At 37.4% G+C, this 22459-nt stretch overlaps 1 long non-coding RNA gene across 1 annotated transcript; it reads right to left on the bottom strand.

Moving 5' to 3' along the window:
• Positions 1 to 868: 868 nt before the first annotated feature.
• Positions 869 to 14813, bottom strand: LOC115213118. The gene is made up of 4 exons (XR_003881789.2): positions 14680 to 14813; positions 14399 to 14473; positions 8552 to 8650; positions 869 to 1256 (listed from the first exon to the last, which is right to left on the bottom strand). It is a non-coding gene; the product is annotated as an uncharacterized LOC115213118 (long non-coding RNA).
• Positions 14814 to 22459: the final 7646 nt, after the last annotated feature.

Below are 22459 nucleotides of genomic sequence, written 5' to 3'. Positions count from 1 at the left end.
TGGAAATCTTGCATCACACATCTGTGGCCTTCACGGTGATCCTTTCCTCCTGCTCTGCTTCGTCCATTCTGTCCTTGTATAATGTACAAGCCTTATCAGCGCATGTCTTTGCATCTGTGTGTGAGCATGCGTGTGTGTGTGAGCATGTGTTTGTGTGTGTGCGTGTGCATGTCTTGACCCTTTGATAATGTTCTTGTATCTTTCTGTGTTTGTGTGTTTATTCATGTTGTTGCCATTGTGGTTGTTGTTGTTGCTGTAGCCATTTGTGAAGTTTACTGTATGTGTGTCTGTGTATATGTGGGTTTGCTTGCTATGTTGTTTGTATCCATGCCTTTTATATAATTTTTTTCTTTACTTATGTATCTCTATTTCTTATATTTATCATGGGTGTGTGCATGTTTTTCCTTTGTGTGTGTATTACACTGTTTGTATCTGTCTTTTCTTCCTTTCTGTCTTTAGTTGTTGTGTTGTGTGGTGTAGTGGTGAGAGGTGTTAGGGTTCTATTCCTCTTTACTGTTGAGGCTTGGCCTGTCTATTACTGATGAGCTTTTCTTCTCTTTGAACTCCTGCCAGTGTCCACCTATTCATTCCCCTATGCTGTGTGCTGTCTCTCCATTGTAAGTTGCTGTCATGTTTCTGCACTGCCACCCAGTACACTGTAAGCTATAGACTACATTCCTAATCTTACAGTTAACCTGCAGGTGCGTCCTACAAAGGGACAAATTTTACAGATCAGAGACTTTATGGGGGTTCCAGGCCTTTCTACTACTTTAATCCATAGATTTATCTCATCAAGTTTTCAAGCATCTTGACATAACTTTTTTAAGGCCCAAAACCCTTCTATTCCAAAGCCAAGTGTAAAATTGAATTTAAGGAATTCTTGGCATCAAAATCTTAAAATTTTTATTGAAGAGGCATAAATGACCTTGAAAGGAATAGCCTTTCAGGGATCATATTTAGAATAATTAAACCTTTGTATAAGTTCAAAATTATAAAAATTATTTCCCGAAATGTTATTTTAATATACCAATAGATTTTGTAAGTAATCATACATTAATTGTTTAAAGTCATTTGAAGTTCATCTGTTAAAAATTATTTCAAGCACTTTACAATATTTCTGTAGAGATGTTTATGTGGTTTAATGTAGCTCAAGAGCTGTGGAGAAGCTGATATACCAACATCCTTCATCTTGTTGCACAGTAATCATCTTCTATTTCTAGACGTTACAAAAGCGGCAAGTCCCCCAACTGCACCACCTAAAAAGAGCAAATAAATACAATTATTGAGAAAAATTCTTCGTTCACTATCTTCATGTTAAAGCAAAGTTTCAGGGACCTATGAATATTCCTTTATTATATGAAACCATTTTCTATTAAATTTATTAATATTTCCTTTAATTACAGCTTAACCATCATCATCATCATCATAATTGTTGTTTTAATGTCCACATTTCTGCTTTGTTGAGGTAGATTTTCGACTTCCAAATGCCTTTCCTGTTCCAATGGCCAGATATATCTTCTCGGAAGAGTGGAAATGAGGGATGTTACTAGTATGATGGCCTTGTTCAGTCTGCATCTTTTGCATGAAGTCAAGTGAAAGAGACACAAACACACCAACACAAACACATAAACAACAAGTTTCTTTCAGTCCTATATTTAAGAGATGAGGCATTATGTACATTATTTACATCATTTACATTATTTACGTTTGACAGATATTTGTCCTCGTCTTGTTTGTTGTTAACACAACATTTCAGCTGATATACCCTCCAGCCTTCATCAAGTGTCTTGGGGAAATTTCGAACGTGGGTTCTCATTCCTAAAGAATTTTTTTACGTTATTATTATTATTGAGTGAGAGAGCAGTGCATGTCATTGGAGTGACACTGGGGTAAAATATAATAAACCCAAGGGTACACCAGGCACATGCATCACAACCATGGATCAGGTAATGAAGGTTACGGAGAGGGTCATAGCCCAACTGATTAGGGAGAGAGTCAGCTTGGATGAGATGCAGTTTGGTTTCATGCCAGGGAAAAGCACCACTGATGCCATATTTCTGGTAAGACAGCTGCAGGAGAAATACCTAGCCAAAGATAAGCTCCTGTACCTGGCTTTCGTTGACATGGAGAAAGCCTTCGACAAAGTCCTCTGATCCCTTATCTGGTGGTCAATGAGGAAACTAGGGATAGATGAATGATTAGTGAGAGCTGTACGAGCCATGTACAGGGACGCTGCCAGTAAGGTGAGGGTTGGTGACGAGTACAGTGAAGAATTCCGGGTAGAGGTAGGGGTCCACCATGGTTCACTTCTCAGGCCCCCTCCTATTTATCATAGTCCTCCAGGCAATAACGGAGGAATTCAAGACAGGATGCCCCTGGGAGCTCCTATATGCTGATGACCTTGCTCTAATTGCTGAGTCACTATCAGAACTGGAGAAGAAGTTTCAGGTGTGGAAGCAAGGATTAGAATCGAAGGGCCTTAGTGTCAACCTAGCTAAAACCAAAGTCCTAATAAGTAGGAAGGTTGACAGTTCACAAACGCCTTCAGGTAGATGGCCCTGCTCGATCTGTAGAAAAACGTAGGTAGAAACTCTATACGATGCACCAAGTGTAAGTTGTGGACACATAAGAGGTGCAGCAATGTCAAAGGAAAGCTAACTAAGAAAATAGTTTTGTATGTGGCAGATGCTCAGGAGCAGTAAACACTGAAAATGTGCAGAGACCAACCTCCACCACATTCCAGGGAGAAAAACTAGAAATAGTTGATAGCTTCCGTTACCTAGGTGACCAAGTCAGTAGCGGGGACGGGTGTGCTGAAAGTGTAACTGCTAGAGTAAGAATAGCCTGGGCAAAGTTCAGGGAGCTCTTACCTCTGCTGGTGACAAAAGGCCTCTCGCTCAGAGTAAAAGGCTGACTGTATGATGCATGTGTACGAACAGCCAGGCTACATGGCTGTGAAACATGGGCTGTGACTGCTGACGATATGTGTAAGCTCACAAGAAATGAAGCCAGTATGCTCCGATGGATGTGTAATGTCAGTGCTCATACTCAACAGAGTGTAAGTACCTTGAGAGAAAAGTTGGAGCTAAGAAGCATCAGTTGTGGTGTGCAAGAGAGACGTTTGTGCCGGTATGGCCATGTGGCAAGAATGGATGAAGATAGTTGTGTGAAAAAGTGCCACACCCTAGCGGATGAGGGATCCTGTGGAAGGGGTAGACCCAGGAAAACCTGGGATGAGGTGGTGAAGCACGACCTTCGAACTGTAGGTCTCACCGAGGAAATGACTAGAGACCAAGACCTATGGAAGTATGCTGTGCATGAGAAGACCCAGCAATACTAGTGAGACCATAACCTGTGGCCTCTACTTGGGATGTAGCCAGTCCACTTATGCATACCCTTCCTTCTTGGGACACAAAACTCTACTTGTGAAACCTGTTGAGGCAAGTTAGAAATCAGAATCAAAATCAAAATCAAAATCAATCAACATCAATGGAAATTGTAGCTGTGATACCAGTGCCGGGGGCACGTAAGAGAACCATCCAAATGTGGCCGTTGCCAGCTTCGCCTGGTCTCCGTGCCGGTGACACGTAAAAATCACCATCCGATCGTGGCTGTTTGCCAGCCTCGGTGGCACGTAAAAAGCATCCACTACACTCACGGAGTGGTTGGCGTTAAGAAGGGCATCCAGCCTGGTGCAGACTCCTGGCTTCCCAAACCCCACTTGAACTGTCCAACCCATGCTAGCATGGAAAGCGAATGCTAAACGTTGATGATGATGATGATGATGATGGTGATCTCATATCAAGATTTATTTATTTATTTAATTATTATTATTATTATTATTATTATTATTATTATTATTATTATTATTATTATTATTCTGATGAAGGCTGGCGGGTATATCAACTGAAACATTGAGTTAACAACAAAGACGAGGACAAATATCCATCAAATGTAAATAATGTAAATAAGGTAAATAAAGTTTCTTTCAGTTTTTGTCTATTAAATCTGCTTTCAAAGTTTTGATTGGTTCAAGACTGAACCCCGTGTCATATGATTGTGATTAGAATAAATGGAATCAGAAATATAGTACTAATAGACATTCCACCTCATTACAAAAATGGCAATCAACTAATTTGGGAGTACACAGGAGAAGTTTAAACATAATGAATTAATTTCAAAGGGCACTTTAAAAACAAAGAGAAATCTGCAATGGCTTGCGATTTGTTTATTTATATAAAGAATATATACATATATAGGTGCAGGCATGACTGTGCGGTAAGAAGCTTGCTTCCCAACCAGATGGTTCTGGGTTCAGTCACGCTGCATGGCACCTTGGGCAAATGTCTTCTACAGGGTGCTCAAACAGTCTCTCCGCAGTGAAATTTTTCATCCTGACTCTCCAAGATGTATTTCATGTGTAGAAGAGTCAACTTATGTATTGGTAATGAAGGATGACACTTTCAACACCCCTTATAAAGTTTTTTAAAGTCTTGTAAAGTCTAATATATTCTTTTGTAGTCTTATACCATCTCATAAAAATTTATTTTGCAATGAAATACTTACTGCAGAGAGAGTATTTGAACACCCTATACTATAACTTTAGGCTGACAAAAGCCTTGTGAGTGGATTTGGTAAATGGAAACTGAAAGAAGCCCATCGTATATATATATATATATATATATATATATATATATATATAATAATAATAATAATAATTTGCGGGAATATGATTCCAAACTTACAGGGAAAACTTCAATTTGGAAATACTAAATCAAATTTCACAAAATATAATATATATATATATAAATTAGAAAGAAAAAACACCTTTTACCAATTCAAAATGAAAATTTAAATTACACCACATTTCTTAATCATTTGTGTATCATTTTTTATCTAATATTTCTATTATATGTAATTTTCTAGATGGTGTAATTTAATTTTTCATTTTGAATTGATAAAAGGTGTTTTTTTCTAATTTATATATATATATATATATATATATATATATATATATATAATATATATATATATATATATATATATATATGTGTGTGTATGTGTGTATGTATGTATGTATGTAGTATGTATGTATGTATGTATGTATGTATGTATGTCCGTATGTATGTATTTGTATGTCTGTGGTTGTTCCCCATCATTGCTTGACAACCAATGTTGGTGTGTTTACATCTCTGTAACTTAGCAATTCAGCAAAAGAGGGCAATAGAATAAGTATTAGGCTAATAAAGAATAAGTCCTGGGTCGATTCGTTCGACTAGAAGTGGTGCTCCAGCATGGTCACAGTCAAATGACTGAAACAAATAAAGGAATACAACCACTCAGTATTAGAAAAACTCAAAGAAAGCACATTCCAGTCATTCGAAAAGTTCCAAGAAGGCTAAATCCCGCAGTCAGTAGGTTTAAATTCCTGATAAAACTGTTTTGGACAAGTAAAAACAAATTCTGTAACAGGAATGTCTTTGATGATAAATCTGTTCAATGAAGGTTGATCTGAACCGAAAGCCTGTTGCTAGATGGCTCCTCAGGAATTGAGAGGAACAGCAAATGTTGCAGTCAAATAGAATTTATCTCTACTAGAATTTACTAACATCCATAAAAATGTCGACCACTGAAATCAATGAAGTACCCTCAAATACCACACTGCATCCCACATTATTAACTACTGCACCCAATATTATTTACCTGTATATGCCATATAATCAACCACTGCATGACAGAATGCCATCATCAGCATTGTTTTAGCATCTGTTTTCTATGCTGGCATGAGTTGGACAGTTTGACAAGAGCTGGCCAGCTGCAGAGCTGCTCAGGCTCCAATTGTCTCCAAATGATAGCTATTGATAGCCATACAAAAAACAGTATTGTTTTTTGGAAGACCAAGAGGAGGAAATATCCCTAACCTTAACCCCAAACCCTAATTTACTAGCTGTGGTACTCAGCATTGCCTGGGAACAAACTTGTTCCTTGTATATGGGAAGAAAAAAGCAAAATATATTGTAGAGAAACTTGCTACTTTAAATTCAATTTATTCTTCAATTGGGAAATCAATTCTGTATTCATAATAATAATAATAATAATAATAATAATAATAATAATAATATAATAATAATAATAATAATAATAAAACATGACAAATTTGAACATTTGCACAATTTTGTTCTGGAAGAAGTTTAGGTTCGTGTTCATTCAGAAATGCAGCCAAGTCTGTTATGTCATAATTTGGCAGTTTGTTTTTGACTGTCCAGAGCCAGACTATTGCGAATTTCTGTCTCCCATGGCCAAAATTTGATCCTCAATTTCGATCAGTGCTTGGTTAGAAATTGTTTCAGAGAATTGAGTATTGATATCTGGGTTTTTCCTGTCGAACTGCATACTTTAAGTCCTCACGATGTTTCATCCAAAGCTGTAGGGGACTGCCAAGTTGACACATGTTCAGTATAATTGCAAAAAGATTACGGAGGTTCCATGGAGAATCTGATAATTATGCTTCGATCAAAGCAAGGTCCCAATGCTCATCATTTTCTAAAAACAACCTTGTTGGTATCATACTTCCTATAAGTTTTACACACATTACCATTTACCTTCCTAAAATCTTGGAATGAATTGGGACCACGAACTTCATGCTAGAGGAGTCATAAGTATTAGCATTCTGCTTGGATTGAGGGGCAGACACTGCAAACGCTTGCAAGAGTGTCAGCTCATTTCCTCTAGTGCCATTTATTGTTTCTCCAGGTGTAATACTTGGGTAATTGTGAGTAAAGAAGTTTTCCTGCATCTTCACCTATTTGACACAACTTTAAAAAGGCAGTAAGAGTAATATCTTTTGGAGAAAGTGCTTGTTGCAAGGTTGTTTGTTTTGTAAAGATAACTCTGTGGCCATTCTCTAGATGGACACTCACATGAATGATGGTTGGATGCCTCTCACGAATGGGAAAATTGAAGATGTGCCAAAACGCCTCATTGATGCTGATGTATCTTCCTCTGTCATACTGTGCATCCTCATCGTTTTTATTTATCTGCTGACTGCCATTCTGCATAAGAGTGTATTTTGCAGCATCTAAACCTTTGTTTATATATTTTCAAACGTACTTAATAGAGTTAAAAGAGTTCAAGAATTCAACATTGACTCTGGCTACCTGTACTCGCCTTTGCTTCACTGTAGAATACTGATCATCTACATCTGTGCCGTCTCCTCTAGTAGTGAGGGAAAACATTGTTCTTGAAAACTTTTTTGAAAATTGAAATGGGGATTAAATGAGAAAAATGAGTTACGTGAATATCTTCACAAGAGGGATTGAAATAAATGGCAGTTGTGGAATGCTCAACACACCCCACCCCAAAACACATACATACAGTATCAAACATCAGATGAAATGGACGTGTATATGTGTGTGTGTGTGTGAGAGGGAGAGAGAAAATGAGAGAGTGAGTGCCACTTAACATCACTCTCTCTTTGTCTCACACATACACACATCCAAAAAATATATATGCATACATGACAACACACCCCTTAACTCTCTCTCTCACTAACACACACACACATACAAAAATACGTGTGCATGTGTGACTGACTTGTGTGTGTGTGAGTGTGTGTGTGTGTGAGTGAAAAAGAGGGTGTAAACAATGAATGAAATAAATGTGAAATGAAAAAATCATATAAATAAAAGCTCGTTAAAAACTATTTTGTACCGAATATTTAAACTTGTGAACTTAGTAAATATTTCTTTCAATAATTTATCGTAGTTGTTTGCAAATAGCGAATTAAAACTTGAAATGAAAACATTAAAATAGAGAGTGAGAGATTTTGCAAATGAAAACAGAAAATTTTGCTGTTTTTACATCAATACTGGAAGTTGATATTGAGAAACCTTTTCAAAGAGGTGAATCATATATAAAAAGCAAGATTGATTATTTTTAACGAAAAAATAATCTGAAGACCCTATTATGTATCTGTGGTCAAATTATTCATGCATCCCAAGTGGGGAAGCAATTTGCGCAGCTGTATTTGCATGAAAAGCGAATACACACACACACACAGACAGGTCTATTTTATATAAGAAGATTACAGAACGCTGATTCCTAGATTTTCCAACTTCCAGCTCTGTAGTTGCAAGCATTTCTAACATGAACTTTTCCAGAAGGAAGAACAAGCCTACAACTTGGGAAGATGTTTCTTATGGGCCGAAGCTGGAAACCCTTGGAGGACTTGCTCACGTTTCTATTAGGTTGTCATGGTTACAGAATGTTGATAACTTGTTAGCAATATATTTATATGAAAGGTCTTTGAAAGCTGCATACAAACTAACTCTCTCTCTTTGTCCACCTCTCTCTTTCTCTCTTTGTCCCCCTCTCTTTCTCTCATGGGAATGTTGCTGAGGAGATAAAACAAAGACAGTAATCTTGAAGCCACATTAATAATGTCAATTGAATTATTACAAACCCAGAAAATATATCAATAGTAAACAATATGAAACAGCTTCATATGATGTAAAACATTTGCCAAAATGAATATACAATACTGATAACTTACCAACAGCAAGACCAGCGGGCCCTAGTAATATTCCACCAAGAAATGTTGCGATACCAACTATTATCATATCCTGGACTGTAGTTGCCTCTTCAGCCATTTCTAAAAAAGAAAAACAAATCTTGTTGGCAATGAATTGTGTTATGAAAGAGAGAAAGATGTGTGTGTGTGTGTGTGGTTTTGTAGTACAACACCCAGAAAGAAACTAGGACTATATTCAGAGAAATCTATTAGCAAACAAAAAAAAAAAAGAAAAGCATTCTCTGCCAATAGCAGAGAAAAGGTAGAGCTAGGTTTACCCAATTACAGTGGACTTTTACCTATCTACATTGAAGGAGCTCTTTTAAGGCACTGGACTTCGCAACATTTATGACGAGGACTTATGCATCGGGTGCAGGAGTGGCTGTGTGGTATGTAGCTTGCTTACCAACCACATGGCTCTGGGTTCAGTCCCACTGAGTGGCATCTTGGGAAAATGTCTCCTAAAAACTCTGAAGGTTCAGTAAAATTGTATTATATACATATTAGAGGGAAGTCACTATGTGGACACCCTTATGCTAGAAATAGTCTTACCACTAAGAAATGCTCTCAAGAAAAAATTAGCAAAACAACCAAAACGTAATTGAGCAAGACAAAAGAAAAAGCAATAAAAATATGGATTATTCGCATATATGTTTCACTATTAACATATTACGTAATTTTACTTATGTAAATGTCTGTAGATCATCGGTGCAACCGTCCAGATGAATATAATTTGCAGGACTGCATACTAGGACGTCCGCACAAAGTCATATCTGTAAAGAGCTCTACCCTTTACACTCGTGGTTACTATTTGAAATGTCCTCGTTTTGGCGTGCTAAATTACTGGAAAACTTATGCTGCAGATAATACTTTATTGCAGTGGCCTTTGCCGGCTAGAGAATGTATTAATTTAAATTTAAATTTAAAATGAGGATGAGAAATTAGATATTAATTTAATTAACATCGATTTCACACCAGTTGTAGGACTCTTTACAAATCTGACTTTGTGCGGACGTCCTAGTATGCAGTCCTGCAAATTATATCCATCTGGACGGTTGCACTGATGATCTACGGACATTTATGTAAGTAAAATTACGTAACATGTTAATAGTGAAACATGTATGCAAATAATCCATATTTTTATTGATTTTTCTTTTATCTTGCTCGAATATGTTTTGGTTGTTTTGCTAAATTTTTGTTGGCCAGATTTAATTTAATGTAGTTCTCAAGTTTTAGGGAATCGTAGTAGAGAAGATATGATACTGCTGTGGGCTCGCCCTAGGCAAAAAGTTCAAAATTATTTTTGCCGATGACACTCCCCGGACCCTAAGTAAGGCATGTGTAAAATTTGTAAGCCTAGTACTTATTCTATCGGTCTCTTTTTCCGAACCGCTAAGTTACGGGGACGTAAACACACCAGCATCGGTTGTCAAGCAATATTGGAGGGACAAACACAGACACACAAGCATATACGCACACATATATATACATATATACGACGGGCTTCTTTCAGTTTCCGTCAATCTAATCCACTCACAAGGATTTGGTAGGCCTGAAGCTATAGTAGAAGACACTTGCCCAAGGAGCCACGCAGTGGGACTGAACCCTGAACCATGTGGCTAGTATGCAAGCTACTTACCACACAGCCACTCATATCCCTATATATATATATATAAGATGGCTTCTTTCAGTTTCTGTCTACCAAATCCACTTACAAGGTTTTGATTGGCTCAAGGCTATAGTAGAAGATACCTGCCCAAGGTGCCACACAGTGGGACTGAACCCAGAACCATGTAGTTGGTAAACAAGCTACTTACCACCACACAGCCACTCCTGTGCCTCTTTCTCTCTCTCTCTATATATATATATACATAAAGACAGCTTTATTGTTCAATTGTTGTGCATTGATGCATGTGTAATATGTGTGAGGTAAGCAGTAAGAGGGAGAGAGTGTGGATGGGAGGAGTGAGTAAAGCAGGCAGAGAGAGGGAGAGAGAGAGAGCAGGAAAGAGAGAGATAAAGACAGTAGGTATATGTGTTTGTGTGTGTGTGTATTTTCTATGGAAAACTAGGTTTCTATTGAAAGTGAAACCAATTGACTTCATTGAAGTACAGTGATACTTCGCAGAACAAGTTTAATTCGTTCCATGACTGACCTTGCCTTACGATTTACTTGTTTTACAAATCAATTTTCCCATTGAAATTAACTAAATTATAATTAATCTGTTTCAGTCCCCAAGAACCACTCAAAAATAATTTTTTATGGGGTTTTAAAATAGAAAAGGTGTAGTTACAAGTAAAATGACAGTTTTCAAAAAGAGAATGTAAAGGAAATATATAAACTGGTTTTATTAACTGAAAGACCTTAAAAACAGGATGACTTGTGTGCTGTTTGCGAATTTTCTGCTCATACTTCTAGACAAAAATTTGCACGAGTCTTGGCCCATACAACAAATTATTCATACAATGGGGTACCTGTGTTGCAAAGTTCTACTGTAATTACTTTTTGAGGAAATTAAAGGGGGTGGCCTTCAAAGAGAAGCCTTGACATTGAACTATTCATGAAATTGTTATACGTGAAATCAACATCATCAATATTTTACCATATCATGTTACATTATACTCTCTTCTATGTAGTACCATAAGGACTAGAGGATACTGAATAACTAAATTTCGTGGATGTCCAATTGTTGCTATTTAAATTACCATACCATCTTACAAAACTCATTAGGAGATCCCCTTCGATCATGAATGACCATGGGATTGCACCTAGAAAGTTACCCTCCGATGCACAAGTCCAGGCAAGATTGTTTGTGGAAGGCTAGCAGTCGCCCATGCATGCCAGCCTCCCCTCTCCATGCCACCGATGTTATCCGAGGGAAAGGCAAAGACCGATACAGCTTGGTACCAGTGATGTCGCAACTCATTTCTACAGTTGAGTTAACTGGAGCAAAGTGAAATAAAGTGTCTTGCTCAAGGACAAAACACACAGCCCAGTCCAGGATTTGAACTTACAACCTCGCGATTGTAAGCTCTACACTCTAGCCACTGATCCATGTGCCTTCACACAAAACTCATTAAAACACTATATATATATATATATATATATGTTTGTTGAAATGGAAAGATGAGTTTTCTTGTTACAGATTATTCAAAAGTTTAACCGATACCTGGGTAGCAAAAATCACAGCAGAAAAAAACACGGTTGGAGATAAGACCATATGGTGTTGCAACCGTGCGTTGGTGCGGATAATTGAAGTTTAATATAATTAGTGAATGGAAGAAATGGAGTTGAACGAAGATCGTACAGAATTCCTTTTATTACATTCTACACATGTTTCAAAGGCCACAATTTTCCAAATTCTGATTAAATAAGGATACCATATTGCAGCTTTCTCTTCAGGAAAAACCAGGAATTACGAGTTAACTCTTGCAAGGGGAAATTACTCCCCTTAGGCGATTGGTCGGTTTTTTGTTTTTTTTAGAAGCAAACGCTGGAATTATATACCCTTATGACACTTTGACGATGTTAATTTTTAGACAAGCAGGCCACAGACGAACACACGAACACACGAACACAGAATTTTTTCAGCCGCCTGACAGGCTTTTTTCAGCAGTGCTCATTATCTAGCGCCCCTCACCAACATACGGGGGCGCACACATAAGCTAGTATACACATACATGCTTTTAGGTAGGTTTTGTCTCGCCCCTAAAAAATACACCCTGTATTCTTTAAATATTCAGAACATTAGTTTTGGTCACACAGAACATCTCCACACCCCTTGTTCTCATTAATTCCTCACCTACTAGATTTGACCGCGGCCTGACCTGTAAGTATTCCAACGGACCTTTTGTCGGCCCCCACCAACCCCCCGATTTCAACGTACATTGATAAACAGTTTACCCATGGGCTCTTAAGGAGCGTCCTCATTCGAATTGCTTTGCTGCGCCTCTGTTTTGTTTTGTTCTGACAACGTAATTCCTGGTTTTTCCTGAAGAGAAAGCTGCAATATGGTATCCTTATTTAATCAGAATTTGGAAAATTGTGGCCTTTGAAACATGTGTAGAATGTAATAAAAGGAATTCTGTACAATCTTCGTTCAACTCCATTTCTTCCATTCACTAATTATATATATATATATATGACCCGGCAAGACTAGTCAGGCCATAACCCATGGCCCCTACCTGGGACGTAGTCAGTCCACCTGTGCATACCTTCCTTCTTGTGACACTTGTGAAGACCTGCTGAGGCAAGTGAAAATCAAAACAAATCAAAATAGATGAACATCAATGGAATTTGTATCTTTGTGGTACCAGTGCCGGTGGCACGGGGCACATAAGAAAACCATCCGAACGTGGCCGTAGCCAGTACCGCATTGACTGGCATCCGTGCTGTGGGCACGTAACAAGCACCATCCGAGCGTGGCCGTCTACCAGCCTCGTCTGGCACCTGTGTCGGTGGCACATAAAAACACCATCCGAGCGTGGCCGTCTGCCAGCCTCGTTTTATGTGTCGGTGGCACATAAAATCACCCACTACACTCTCGGAGTGGTTGGCGTTAGGAAGGGCATCCAGCTGTAGAAACACTGCCAGATCTGACTGGACTGGTGCAGCTTTCGGGCTCCCCAGACCCCAGTTGAACCGTCCAACCCATGCTAGCATGGAAAGCGGACGTTAAATGATGATGATGATGATGATGATATATATATATATATATATATATATATATATATACACACGTATATACATACATACATACAAACACATACATACATACAAACATACATACATACATACATGCATACATACATACATACATGCATGCATACATACACATACATACATACATACATACATACATACATACATACATACATACATACATACATAGATGTGGGAATTTTTCCCCTATTAACAATTAACACGGAAAAAATAGATAAATAGTTACCAGGGTAGCAAAAAATCACACAAGCAAAACGGTTGTAAGACCTTATTTTTAAAAGTAGAAACTTTGGGTTTATGTGAAATATTTCGTATAATATATATAAATAAATGAATAGAGTTAAACCATAATAGATTTTCCGGCTGCCAACACAACATAAATTTGTTCCCTGGTGAGACCAGCTTTGTTATGAGCAAGCCAAAGTGTCTTATTAAGTACTATTGGGTCAATAGATGAATAAAAATTAGAAATGTCAAACTGGATAAACTTAGTGATTCTCTTATTAACTCTTCACATAATATCAACCTGCTAAATATTGATACATTTACTAATACTAACATTAATTAAGGTAACACCATCCATCCCTCTAGAAATATTAATAACAAGTTTGTTGTATCTGAAGTCAATTACAACAGACTCCCCAGCTAGCCAGCTCCAGTCAAATTGTCTAACCCATGCCTGCATGGAAAATGGATGTTAAAAGACAACGACAACAATGATGATGGTGATGATGATGAGTAGAAATGAGAGACGTAAAATGAAATAGTAATATAATTCAAATAAATAACAAGTTTTATTAACCCAATAAAGTAAATGCAGAAATAAATACAATACTGTACTGAACTCTGAAAAGCAATGATTCATTTTAGAATGCAACAGAAACAAACTTTTTAGACAACATGTGAATTCCTAAAGATGTTCCAGCAATGATCATTCGACCTTTTAGAGAAATGAAACCATTTATTTCGAATTTCTTAAAATTGATCTGTTTTAGAGCTTAAACAATAGGATTGTTTCATATGAAATAAATAGTTTAAGATATCATGTTATATATGAAATGAATACTTAAAAATATGGATATATATATTAGTCAAAACATAGTTACCTGTAGCGAATGATGTGACGATGAAGTTTTGAGTTTATCCTGTCCTGTTGCCTCTGAGGTTCTGGCTGCAATGACCTATATACAGAAATACTAATTAGCTGTAATTCTGAGAAAATAGGTTGGTTTCCATTTAAAATGTATATACAGAAACACAGAAACACACACACACACATGCACAAATGTGTGTGCACATTCACTCATATATGAAAAAACTCAGAAAGCAGCAGGCAAGTTTAAGAGCTCCACCCACTTGCAAACATAATCATCTCATTGCAATTTACCTGGAGAAGAAAAAGACAATATTTTCTTGGAAAACACTTCATATATCCATTTACCTACTTATTCATTTATCTATTCATGATTTATTTTTATCAGAAGTGTGACAAAGCTTCGAGGTACTGCAGGGCAAAGAGTGAGAGAGAGAGAGAGAGAGAGAGAGAGAGAGAGAGAGAGAAAGAGAAAGAAAGAGAGAAAGAGAGAGAAAAAGAGAGACAGACAGAGACAGACAGAGAGAGACTGCTTTTAGGCCATGATAGTGAGTTGTCTTTACAAAATTCAAAAGGTGAGAAACACACACACACATGTATGTATGTATGTATGTATGTAGAAACCAGCAAACGCAACCGTCCTTTGGACGGTGTAAGTTTCTTTCGTGGTATGTTTTTCACCAAATAATTGAACTACTGAGAAGGTTTATGTGTAGCACGGCAATCTGTTTCTGATTAACCTAGGAACAGAAAATCAAATTGATGGCTGGTTATTGTGGAGGTCGTTGAACATATATGTTTGCAAGCGATGCAAAGTAGATCTACTGAAGTACTTTGAGAGTAGATTACAGATAATGACTACAAAATATAGTTGTTTTACATGAAAACGAAATTTCTTGTCAGAAACAGCCACATAAATGGTGTCAGGAAATTGAAGAAAAATGTTGAAACTTTCCCTCTGCAAGTTTATTTTTTTCAACAGCAAAGGGAGCTATTATTTTCAGAGAGAAAAGCTAACGAAAGCCCCTTCATTCTATCTTCCTGCATAGCGTGCACATAAGCTAACAACGAATGCTGCATAAAGTTAAATTGGTACGGGGCTTCCTGAAAGATATGTATAGCTTTCACTAGTGGAAGCAAAACTCTTATTTAAAGGTTGATTCTTTGGGACGAATCATATGTGAGTGTTTGAAAAAGCTAGAATGACAAGGCTAAAACCAATTTGAAACAATGGACAGTAGTCGAAATATCATTAGTGGATGGGTAAAGAAGAATCTTTAAGGTGAAACAACGGTATTAAAGGTAAAAAAAAAAGGTATCAACAAACATAAGATAGGGAAGGGGACATCACCTTTTAAGTAACTCAGAATAGGTAAAGGTAAGATTGCCAAAGTTTAATGCAGTTTCAATATGTAGATTAAGATAGTTTGGTATTGCATATTCCTCACGTATAGTTTTCCTAGTCAACTGAATTACCATCGTAAGTGGACAGCAGAAATAAATAGACAAAATCCTTTCACTTTAATAAAAAGATATTAGTCACTGGCAGTTTACTAGCACTTTGGCTTAATAAGTTTATGCAGCCGTGAAAAAATCGATAATGCTTTTGCAGTAAAGTTGCAGCTCACAGCGATGATATCATATGAAGCCTTACTTGCCAGGAAAAATTCAACATTTTTGTTTAATTTTCAAAAGTTTTCGACCTTAAAAGCAAAATTTTGTGTCGACTAAAAGTGTGCCTTATAGCCCTTCTTAAGGGCAGATGTAATTTCAACGAGGGCAAAAAGCACTCGTTATTTCACGATGAAAAATCTTTGCTTAGTAGCCTGAATTTCGCGACAAAATGCTTTATTATAAAACACAACAGCCCAAAGTGCATGCTGTTGGGTGTTAGCTGCCAATCACGCCAATCTGGAGGGGCTGAGAGCACCCTTGAATCGATAAAAAATCACTCTTCTCACCATAGCAACCACATCTTCCCAGATGGCAAGTTTTAACCTACTCAACTCTCTGCCTCATCGCAACTTCTATACCTGTGTCAATCTTCAGCTCGATCCAACCACAGGTCTGGCTGCCAACCTCTGACGTAGCAAAATGTGCACACAATTTTGACCCAAAGCCCCTTTAATATATATAGATGTGTGTGTGTGTGTGTGTGTGTGTGTGTGTGTGTGTGTGTGTAATCTCCTTTAGAGACACTTAGTAATTTTAATATTTCTATTATTGAAAACAAATGGATGTATTCCACTGTAACTAGGTAAATAAAATCTTCGAACAGACAGTCAGTAGCGACACCTGCGGGTCTGACTACACTGCATTGATAAAGGGCAACAACCCTGAAACATGTCTGCAGATGTCTGACTAGCAAGGTGAAGCGGCTGACCTCCCCTGTTCGAAGGTTTGTAATGGACGCAGGTTCATGTGTCAAATAGCTAGCTAGAGGTGATGGCCTCTTGGAGCTAATCAGCGACAGCTTTAGTCTTATATTTATAGACTACCATATTAGTATGGCGATAACTATTAATATATACATATATATATATATATATATATATATATATATATATACATATACATATATACAACGTTTGATAAGTGCCAACGCACGAAACTCTTGGTCCTTGAACCACTTTATTGCTTCTGCTAAATCATCATCATCATCATTGTTTAACCTCCGCTTTCCATGCTAGCATGGGTTGGACGATTTTGACTGAGGACTGGCGAACCAGATGGCTGCACCAGGCTCCAGTCTTGATCTGGCAGAGTTTCTACTGCTGGATGCCCTTCTTAACGCCAACCACTCCAAAAGTGTAGTGGGTGCTTTTTATGTGCCACCGGCACAGGGGACAGTCAGACAGTACTGGCAATGACCTCGCTCGAATCTTTGTATATGTGTCACTGGCACAGGTGCCAGTGAAGCGACGTTGGTAACGCTCACGCTCGAATGGTGTCCCTTTATGTGCCACATGTACGGAAGCCGGTTGGCTGCTCTAGCAACGATCATGCTCGGATGGTGCTCTTGGCACTCTACTAGCACAGGCATAAGTGCCAGTAAGGCAACGCTGGTAACGATCATATTCGAATAGCTGCTCTGTCAACAATTAATAAAAAAGTATTTCCATATATATGAGTTCTATTTTTCCCTGTTTGCACCATCAAACCTGTGTATGTGTAAACACACACACACACACACATGCACACGTAAGTCGTTGACCTCGGTATAATACGAAGGCAGTATATAAAAGACGGTAACTTAATGAATAACTCAAGAATTGGCAGAAAGATATTGTCGATTACGATCGGTACCAGTTCCTAGCAGGTATTTATTTTATAGACCTGGGAAATATGAAAGGCGAAGTTGACCTTGACATGATTCATAATCAGAACGTGTAAGAAAAAAGGTGTAAGAAAACACAACATGATTTCTTTTTCTTCCGCGCTCTAATAATTCTACCATTCACCATCTTTAACAATGATTAAAAAAATTTCTAATATAAACACAAAATACTCCCAATCTTCAGGTCTGGATAGAAGAGGTAGGGGTAGTGAAAAATGTTGAGGAATCCAGACCTGAAGATTGGGAGTATGTTGACCTGAGTAAGTATTGAAACTAGATACCTCGTATCTAATCAATACCAACGTACTTTCATGAAAGACGTGTAGTCTTATAAACGGAAAATACAGGATTCAGAATAGACATAGTTAGTATAAGATTTAATTTGTAACATTTTATGGAGTGGTCGGGTATTAAATCTTTCAGTGTTGATTGAGTTGAAGGTGGTTCTGTCTCTAAAACTACTTTTATATATACGAATTAAACATTGAGAGACGTTCATTTTAGTACATCTAATTTGAATGTCTTTTTCCTGTGTACTCCGAAGTAATATTCCCTAATAATTATAATATATACAGTTGCGGCCAAAATATTCAGACAGGCATTGTTTTCGTCAGAAAAGTAGATATAAGTTTTTATCAAAGTTGTTTTATATTCTATAATTTTTACAGACAATAAATACGATATTAATTATTATTGTCTGAGATTTTGGTTTAATTTGAGAGGATAATACAAAACTTATGGACGATTTAGTGATTTATTGCAAAACCCATGGCGGCCAAAATGATCAGAACGGTTGACTAAAATAACAAAAAATCAAAAATGACAGAGAAAACTGGAATTATTTAATATTTAATGTGAAGCCCTTTAGCTTCAATCACACCTTGACATCTTCGACAGCATGAGGAAAATAAATTTTCAATTTCTTGCTGGGTGATCTTATTCCATTCTTCCTGAAGGGCATTCCATAATTGCTCGGTTGTTTTAGGATTTCTGGCTTTTGAACGTTCTCCTAGAATATTCCACACATTTTCAATAGGATTAAGATCTGGGCTTTGAGCAGGCCAATCCATAACAATAACCTTTTCAGCCTTGAGAAAGTTCATGGCCACCTTAGCCTTGTGACATGGGGCATTGTCCTGCATGAATATGGGTGATCGCTTAGTTGAATTTCTCAGCACAGGCAAGGCATGATCTTTTACAAGTTGTTTATAAACTCCTGCATTTACCTTTCCATGTAATCGCACCAAAGGGCCCACACCATCTCCAAATATCATCCACCAAACCATGACACTTCCTTCACCGAATTTAAAACTAGTCTTAAGGCATTTAGGCGACAATTTTTCACCTACTTTTCTACGAACGTACCTTTTCCCATCTGAGCCAAATAACATAAACTTAGATTCATCACTGAAATGCACTGTTTGCCATTTTTCTTGAGACCACAACACATGTTCGGTTGCAAAGATAAGACGACACTTTTTATTCTTGGAGCTGATCAGTGGCTTCACTGCAGGTGCTCTTGCTTGTAGGTCATGTTCAACTAAACAACGAGACAGTTTTTCGAGATAAAGTTTTCTTCAGTACAATGCTCATTTCCCGAGAAACAGCAGCAGTTTTAAATCTGTCCTTTTTAACCAACTTTACCATAGCACGATCTTCTCTCTTGGTCGTTTTTCTAGGCCTACCTGTAGACTTTCTTGCTCCACACGAACCACAATCATCGTAGACCTTAAGAATACTGTGAACAACATTTTTTCACTTGTTAACAATCTTTGCAATAGACCCAATACTTAAATTATCCTTCTTTTGAAGTTTAATAATCTACTGACGAATTGGTAACGGAGTAAGTGGCATTATATTAACAAAGTACACTGCAGATACTCTTACTAATGTTTAGTAAACGAACCGTCAGCTAAACAAATTCAAAACATTACAGTTCACAGGTTAAATATACTAAAACACGGAGTAAAAGCAACTGTTTTGATCATTTTGGCCGCCATGGGTTTTGCAGTAAATCCCTAAATCATCCATAACTTTTGTATTATCATCTCAAATTACACCAAAATCTCAGACAATAACAATTAATATCGTATTTAATGTCTGTGAATAGAAAATAAAACAACTTTGATAAAAACTTATACCTGCTTTTCTGACGAAACCAATGCCGTTCTGAAATTTTTTGGCCGCAATTGTATATATATATATATATATATTGATAGAAGTGGCAAGACAAGAAAAGAATGAAAGAGACTTCGATATTATGTAAATAGAGGTATTTCTCTGTAAATGTAATATGTGACAATTATTCGGTAGCCATGATAAATCTCCGCATTTCGGATGTTGAGGCGGAAACCCATGCCACCATCTCTTCAGTTAGCAGACCATAAAAAAAAATGCCATGCTGGGGCACCGCATATTTTTTTCGATGGCCCGACAACTGAAGAGATCGCAGTGTGGGTTTCCGCTCCGACATACAAAACTCGGAGTTTTATCATGGCTACTGAATAATTGTCACATATTATATTTACAGATATATATATATTCTTTTTTTAGTCAAAGCTTCAGCTCAAAACTGTGGCCATACTGAGGCACCGCCATTTTGCTAAACGTGCCTACATACATACGTACATACATACATAATTACATATAAATACGTACATACATACATACATACAGTTGTGAAAGATGACTTGGAAACCGAGGCATACAGTCCATGATGCAGGCCAATTGCCAAGGTAGAAAATGAAGCAGTGGAGCCTTGTACTTTGGTACGTGCACGATATATTCATTCTTTACTCGTTTATTCCGGTTCTTATTTCATCTTCTGTCCATTGTCTGGAAATCTTGCATCACACATCTGTGGCCTTCACGGTGATCCTTTCCTCCTGCTCTGCTTCGTCCATTCTGTCCTTGTATGATGTACAAGCCTTATCAGCGCATGTCTTTGCATCTGTGTGTGAGCATGCGTGTGTGTGTGAGCATGTGTTTGTGTGTGTGCGTGTGCATGTCTTGACCCTTAATAATGTGTGCGTGTGCATGTCTTGACCCTTTGATAATGTTCTTGTATCTTTCTGTGTTTGTGTGTTTATTCATGTTGTTGCCATTGTGGTTGTTGTTGTTGCTGTAGCCATTTGTGAAGTTTACTGTATGTGTGTCTGTGTATATGTGGGTTTGCTTGCTATGTTGTTTGTATCCATGCCTTTTATATAATTTTTTTCTTTACTTATGTATCTCTATTTCTTATATTTATCATGGGTGTGTGCATGTTTTTCCTTTGTGTGTGTATTACACTGTTTGTATCTGTCTTTTCTTCCTTTCTGTCTTTAGTTGTTGTGTTGTGTGGTGTAGTGGTGAGAGGTGTTAGGGTTCTATTCCTCTTTACTGTTGAGGCTTGGCCTGTCTATTACTGATGAGCTTTTCTTCTCTTTGAACTCCTGCCAGTGTCCACCTATTCATTCCCCTATGCTGTGTGCTGTCTCTCCATTGTAAGTTGCTGTCATGTTTCTGCACTGCCACCCAGTACACTGTAAGCTATAGACTACATTCCTAATCTTACAGTTAACCTGCAGGTTCGTCCTACACACAATTGTTCTCCATACAAAGGGACAAATTTTACAGATCAGAGACTTTATGGGGGTTCCAGGCCTTTCTACTACTTTAATCCATAGATTTATCTTATCTAATGCTTTTCTATGTAGGTATGCTAGTTCACCACCAGGGTTAGCATCAATGAACATGACACTCATACCATGAGTTGGCCTTATCTATCATTTTCATGGTCCTTTCTGTGCTGTTCTGGAAGTAACTCCCAAATAGCAGGCAGATCCCCTTTGTATCACTCCCTATAATGGCCTTGTACCTAGCCCTGGCTCCTTTGAAACGCTAATCCAGTCCTTTTGATTGTAGTCAGAGAATCGCATGTAGTGGATGAAGTGTTGTATAGAATTGGAAAGATACATGCAACACTTCATCAACCACTTCAACAGGAACTACGCAACACATACAAAAGTAGACAGTATGTTTAGAATATATAAGAACTACAGTGTTAATAGACATGTTGGGATTCATTAATGTTTCACAAAGAATTGCATATATCCACCCCTATGTTTATATTCATCTCTCACTCTCATCCCACTATCTTGCAACAATACACACCCTTCTTGGCTCTTCTGTATCCACCCTCTCCTTCCTACAAGGTAACCATGAATCTCCTTACAGTCTGAATGTAACGATGAATCTCTTTACAGTTTGGATGTAATCAAGGCAAAATTAACAATTTCACAATGAGACAGAAACAAATATTTGTAAATGTTTATTATTTCAAAGAGACACAAAGAATAATTCCAGATTATTTTATTGACATGATGAGGTTATAAAATTTCTGTTGCAAATAATTTGATATTTGTTTTTAAAACTGATATTTATTTCAAAAGATTTACTAATTATAGGATTGCACAAAATTTAGGAAAAGTACTGTGGGTAATCTTTACAGAAAATCAACAGATGATGAAATATATTTAGATAGAATACTTGGAGAAAACAAACTGTGTTACAAAGTCTTATTTTAATATAATTATTAGGTTGTTTGAGATTCCATAGTGAGGATGAGAGCCTTGAAGATCAAGAAGATAGAGGATGTCTATTTACCCTTTGGTGATCAACATTTGAAAATAATGCAGCTTTCTGGACCCTAACCAGAGCAATACATTGGAAGTTTACTATAAGCAACTGGAAAAA

Source organism: Octopus sinensis, linkage group LG6, assembly GCF_006345805.1.
Source record: "Octopus sinensis linkage group LG6, ASM634580v1, whole genome shotgun sequence".
Taxonomy (NCBI): domain Eukaryota; kingdom Metazoa; phylum Mollusca; class Cephalopoda; order Octopoda; family Octopodidae; genus Octopus; species Octopus sinensis.
This window is presented reverse-complemented; position numbering and strand designations above follow the sequence as displayed.